This window comes from Penaeus monodon, chromosome 8 (assembly GCF_015228065.2).
Source record: "Penaeus monodon isolate SGIC_2016 chromosome 8, NSTDA_Pmon_1, whole genome shotgun sequence".
Taxonomy (NCBI): domain Eukaryota; kingdom Metazoa; phylum Arthropoda; class Malacostraca; order Decapoda; family Penaeidae; genus Penaeus; species Penaeus monodon.
The window spans coordinates 27,782,982-27,789,988 of record NC_051393.1 but is presented as its reverse complement, the minus strand read 5'-3'; positions in this window follow the sequence as shown (position 1 = coordinate 27,789,988).

The window sequence follows — 7,007 nt, the reverse complement described above, 5'->3', positions numbered from 1 at the left end:
CGGCAACAGTGAGTGTCACTGGGTTCATCCAAGCATTGATTGAGGAGATGCTGTGCTAAGCAAATTCCAGCCCATTCTGGAAAAAAAAGTGGGGAAAAGGGTAAAGTTGGAAAATTTATATTTTTAAAAAAACTAAGCTCAGACAATTTTTGACTGTCACTTTACTGCACTAACTACATCACTGTATTTCATATAACTAATGAAAAATGCCCTCCCCAATATGTTAAAATTTACAATATTTCCTTGTGAAATCAATTTTCTTAGTAAATGGAGTGTGAGGGGGGCAGCAAAATTGAACCAACAGTCCTCAATTCCACCATGAAAGTTTGTAATATCACGTTGTCTTGGTCTGAAAATAAGCGCATACTAGTAGGACAGGGTATGAGTCCATTCCAACAATGAAAATAGCATCTTTCCCTATAAATGCTTGTTAGTCAACTCCAGCTACAAATATATATTTTATATAATAATAAATATATAATATATATATATATATATATATATTATATATTATAATATATTAATATATAATACATATATTAATACATATATAGTATACATATATATATACATATATATATACAATATACAATACATATATAATAATACATATATATATATATACTATATATATATATATATATATATATATTTTATATATATATTATATATATATATATATATATATATATATATATATATAGGTCTTCTACATGTTTTAAGAGCTTTTCTCAAATAATTCTGAAATGATACATTTAACTGATGAATGACATGAACATTCAAGACCATGGAAAATGACATCTAACTATATAATTACATATAATTTTTCAATGACATTCACATATCTGAATCATACTATTTTGCTTCAAAGAAATAAAAAGTTTAAAATCTTACCTGTACTACAGGTAAATCTTTCACACTTTCATTTGCAGCAGATGAATTGGAATGGGGGACTCCAGAATGGCTCGACATGTTAGACATCTGAGACACAGAGGACGATCCTAGTCGTTCAGAAAAGTCCTTGCGGATCTCGGGTCCCGTCTTTGTAGGCTCATTTGTGGCAGTCCCTGGTGCAGAGCTGGAGCTCTGACCAGCACCACTAAATGCTGATGTGGTTGCTCCATTGTTTCCTCCTGCTGTAGTACCATCAAGCTTCCCACCTTCAGGCTGCTGGCCAAAGCCCTTTCTCTTTACAGCTCTGGAGAAGGTATCAGGTGTTAAAGAATTTACTCATTTCAGTTTTCATTACTTATTCAAGACTCTATGACATAGGTACTACAAGATTATTTCCTAAGGATATCATATTCAAGCCCATATACAAATCAATAATATCAGATATCATAGATCTTTGTTACTATCTTAAAATTACCTGTCTTTGCAATGCAACTACTCATAATTATTTAAAACAAGACAGAGGTAATATACCTTAATGCAACTTTCTCCAAGCCTGCTCAAACCATAATGAACCCATTCTTTTCATCCTCCATAACTGGGGTTCCTGCTGACCTCCATTGTCTCCATCCTCACTGTTCACACAGCACAGCGCTTGAAGGTAAACAACACCTGAAAAAAATATTAATGTTCTTTAAACTGAGCTCTAGAACAGCAGTCCAGGAAATTAACTTATTAGCCAATACCTTTTCCATTTTTGTATATGCTCTAAAACCAAAACCAGTAAGTTTCTTTACTATTTTGTAAACTTACTTTAGATCTGTGGTTTGGTACTGCTGTTATGCTAGCATCCTTTAGAAAAACATTTTCATTCTTGAGGCGCCTCACTGGACATGCATCTTGTTCACATCAACAGACATCATATTTTCCCCCCTGCTGTTTCTCAGAAGTCTCATGTAAACTGGTTCTGCTAGTAAATCAATTTGCATGTCTTGCTTTACCTTTTCCCTTGAAGAGTAAAAAAAAAAAAAAAAATATAAAATTATATATTATATATATATATATATATATATAATATAACTGATTTTATGAATTTCATCATAAATTTACATAACAGATATATACGCATGTAAAAAGAATCCATAATATCTATACTATAAATTATTTTTCTTATTTCAGTACTATGGAGTATGTCTCCTCAGCCAAATCCAAAAGATGCAATCTAGTAAAACATGACTAGGTGGCAAGTCAGGTGAGTTATATAATGAAAACATCAAAGGATTAATACTGAACAAGACACAAATAAAGCAATGAAAGGAAGAGCAAAAAAAGGTGAATATGCTTAGGGCTTTTTTGCTGAAATGCTTCTTCAGAGCAATATTTCATTTATAAAATAAAAAAAAAAATTGAGGAAAACATTTTCTGTTGGTTATTTAATCTTATCTAAATAATTCAGTAAGATAAAGGTAACACAGTGACATTTACTTCAAGATCCAAAACCCTGAAACAGAAATAAAGATCTAAAAAGCTTATCCAATATTTTTTTTTCCAATTACAAAGGGTTTGGTTAATGAACGAATGAAACTTGGTGTTCTGTATCTCTCCCAAAGATTAAGAACCACGGCCTAGCTTGAGTTATTATAAAAGTTTGGATTACTTTGGTCAAACTTTATATTATACAAATGCTTGTATATACAAACAACAAAAATCATTATTGCCCTTTCAACACCATACATCTTAAATTTCTTAAAAGACTGAAAATAATTTTAATAAACTATATCATGGTTACAAATAGATAAATCTGCATGAACACTGAAAACCCATGACTAAACATGTACTTTTAAGTTTTTATTTAATATCCCCCCCATTGGATGTCTAAGCTTTAATCGACTGAAGCAAGATATGACAATATGAAAAAGATGCATAAAAAAAGTATACACCAATAAAAGCAGTGATGCAAAAGGGTATAAAATAATACTTTAACACTGACTGAACAAACTATATTAACATAGCAATAAAAACTGTTAAAAGTATTCTATACAAAATAGAGAGAGAGAGAGATAATCATGAAATTGACATCCAAAAAATCAAAGGGAATTTGTACTTTTCCTTCTTTTGCATAACAGGATCATGCGGATTCCTCATGTACATATGGACTGACTTTTTTTAAATGGTGTCCAGAATAAAACTGAAGGCTAACATTATCTAGAACACACAGAAAAAAGACACACATGTCAAGTCCCGTATGTTATCAAGGGCAAGAATGATATAACTTCCTCTACCACGGACGCTTGCAGTAGTGTAATGTTCACCTGATTTAAGAAAAGAATTTGTTTAAAAGAATATTACATCTATTTCTAACTCTAATTTCCTAAGAAATATATAGAAATATATCCAACAAATGAAAATACATTAATTAACAAAAAAAAAAATCTAAAAATATGATAATTTTCAAGGAAAGCATTTGCACACATGTTTTTTTAGTCTCCTTAATGAATTGATACCTTTCCACATTCACATTCTTGCCTCATGGCTCTTGTTTTAAAATTAAACCAACATTATTCCCCACAAAGTTTTTCTATATGATGACATTTCCCAAACATCAAACCCATGATGTTTTCCCTATATTTTGTATTATCCCAAACATCATTCCCCTTAATGTTTTCCCTATTTTTATATTTTTAAACATCATTCCCACAATAAAATTCCCTATTATTTGATATTTTTCAGTAAATTTAACCAAACACTCCCTGCAACAACAAATAAGAACAAATATTTATCAAACCTGGTTAAACACATTAACCCCATGCCACCGGGATTGGCATGTATCTACAGCCATGCCCACTGTGAATTTGTTTACTAACCCAATCATCATGGATTTATGTAATACCCCTGTAGGGTTTTTTGTGAATTTTGTTACATACAATGGCTCCCCATGTGGGTTTAGCCAGCAGGAGTCCAGGAGTGGACCTAGTGACCTGTCCCCGATTTCCCCATTCCTTGAATTAGCGGAAAATGTGTTTTTCTTTTAATACTATTAATATCGATACTGTTATTATTCTTTCTGATATTATGATTATCAATTGTTATTAATATCTTAGTAAAATTAGAGATAATGAAATAATACAAAAGGCACTTTCCAAAAAAACAAGGAAAAGGGTAAACAGGTGGCATGCATAGGACAATAATTGACTCCTTGGTGAATAAGTACTTGTACAGCAATCTATGTGTAAATACAATAAATAAACTTATATCACAGTGGCATGGCATGTATTCTTGTCATCTGTGCCGATGAGTTAATTGTCTTTAACACAGATGGCCCACTAAGTAATCAAAGATCCAATTATGAGTACTACTTTTTTCCCTTTACTTTTTCCCCTTTTTCCTTTATTTCAAATTTATTTTCTGGTATCTTAGTTGCTCTCAGTAATGTCAATAACACTATAATTCTTATAATGTTTATAATAAAAACAGGTATAATCAGGTGAGGTACAAGGTCTACTAATTGACTCATTTGTGCTAAGCACTTGCAGGGCCATCTACATGCAGAGATATTTCACAAAACATTTCTACATCAGAGGCAACATTTTCCAAGTAAGTTAACCACATTACACACTAATCCATAGACAAACACAAAAAAACATTACAGAATTAAAAAAAAAAAAAATCTGTATCCAATTATGTGCATTATTGCAATATTTCCAATTCTAATATATGACGATGTCACGAAGAAAAATGTAAATTGTCCTCTGTAAAATCATTTGTTTGGATGAAAGGGTACTATTCCTTGAATGCCAAAAATATACTAAAATCCTGAGGTTTATTAAATTTGTCCTAGACTTGTATATTTAAAGATGATCATTCTATATCAAAGATTTGATTATGATATTCAAGCTAACAGCATCTTGTACTTACCCCTTGCACTGTGACTTGCCCCTGCATTTGCTTGAAACAAATCTCCTGATAGGTTGTGCTTAGGACTGCCGATTGTTCAGGTGTTCCTGCTAAATTTTTATCCCTAAGCCGAGACCAGTACATGTAACGTTCTTTTTTAGGGTATTCTGCCCCGCTTTCTGCAGACAAGGACTTCATATGTGCACGGTTGATAATTGACATGGGATGCAGCTGCTCTCACTGGTGTTAGAGCCTTTAAAAAGAATAAATCAAAGTATGCTGTTAGCATTCATATGCTCATATATAAGCAAATATCTTTGTTAATTTAATAACAAAACAGTGGAACAGAATATGTTTAGGGATATAAAAGTAATGGATTGATCATAGGAAGAGAAAGACATGGAGCACTGATGGTTAATCACCTCAAAAAAAAATACCTTAGCTTGTAAAAATTTTTCTTACCTCAATGAAAAGTTGGGCAGATTCTAGAGCCATTGGGGAAAGTGTTTGTCTATATCCTTCTTCAGCTTCACCACCACAGTGGTACGTGTAGTATTAGCATCGCATACCCACCAACTACGTCGCAATTAATCTTACAATAAACCAAGCTTGAACTGGTAATAACCCCCAAGACAGCTCTAGTTCATGCAAATAGGGTGCCTGTCTGTTTATTTAATTTTCATAAATGTTAAAACTAGACCAATAAAAAAATCATATTCTATTTCAGTAACCTTAAATTAAGTACCTGTGAATCCTCATGACCCATCTCATCCTGTGTATCGCCCCATGTGAATATTGGAGTATCCCAGGTATAAGGGTGTGATGGTGGTGCAGCCTGATGCAGGTGGAGGAGACCTCGGGGGGGCCAATCTTCCACTATCAACCATCCTGATAGCTGTGAAGCCTTCGCTTATTTTCTAAAAAAACTGGAATGTGGACACTCCGGAGCTCCACAATTGCAGGCCTTGAAGCTTGGCATTGGGTGTCCCAATTCATACATCGAAGCTAAATGACATGAAGAGCAATGTGATGATGCAAAATACAACTGGGGTAAACTAAAATATCTATACAACAATTTTAACATAGCACAATATATTGAAAACAGTAACAGTAACAGTATCACCCCTACCATCAATAGCTAATAAGTTATTACTAATACTTACTTCATTAGGAAGAAAAACAACTGTATCTACAGTATCCAATAATTCATAAACACATTGCAAGATCTTTTACATTTAAAAGTATCATTATCTACTGTATATTTTAAAACATTTTCTCTATAAAAATGCATTTTTTTACAGTTTAAGTTTTGTTCACAGAGTATCAAATTATGTGGATTTTTTTTTTTTTACAACAACAAACAACAACAACAACAAAAAACAACAACACAACAACAACAACACAACAACACAACAACAACAACAACAACAACAACAACAACAACATCATCATCATCATCATTCTATGCACACTGCATTCCCTTAATCTGAACTCTGTGAAACTTAAAACATCTACTTTTGAAATTAAAACATTTAGTTGATAAAGAATATTAACAGGATTTCAGATAAAGATTATTATAATTTGAAAATATGAAAAACAATAATAACTAGCCCTTTATATGAAATCATGTGGTTAATATAGGAAGACATGAGAATGGAAATCAGTAATTGGTTTGTTGAGTTGCATTGGAGATCTACTAGGGCAATGTTCCTTGTGATGAAAACTGCAGATATGAAGGATGTGCTAGATACGCTTCCAACCTCAGAACTGCTATCTCCACTGCAGTCCAGTGATGCCTGTTCCAAAAACAAGGTTATTATCTTAAAATCAAGTAAGGACTAGGATGATCACTTCACTGTTCTATCAGTTTAGATCAGACTTCATGAAATTCTAAAAAGTTTCAGAAAATATTTTTGAAAGAATTCCTTATCTTAAAACAAACATTTTCACAAAATCAAGAAGCATCTTTAAGTACCTATTTTTTGCATGAAACAGTACCTACTTCCCTTAGGATTTCATTACCTGAATCCTCTCCCTCTTCTTCCTGGATCTCTTCGGTTGGTGGTATTCAGATCCTCTCGAAGATCAGGCCAAGCGAATGCAGGAGGATGCTTGGCTGTGGTCTAGCATGGACGTACCAGGCTGCTACAGCTGCTGTGCTCTGCTACTATCATGTCTACTTCTGCTACAGGAGTGATGGTTGGCCCCGTGGTCTAAAGGCA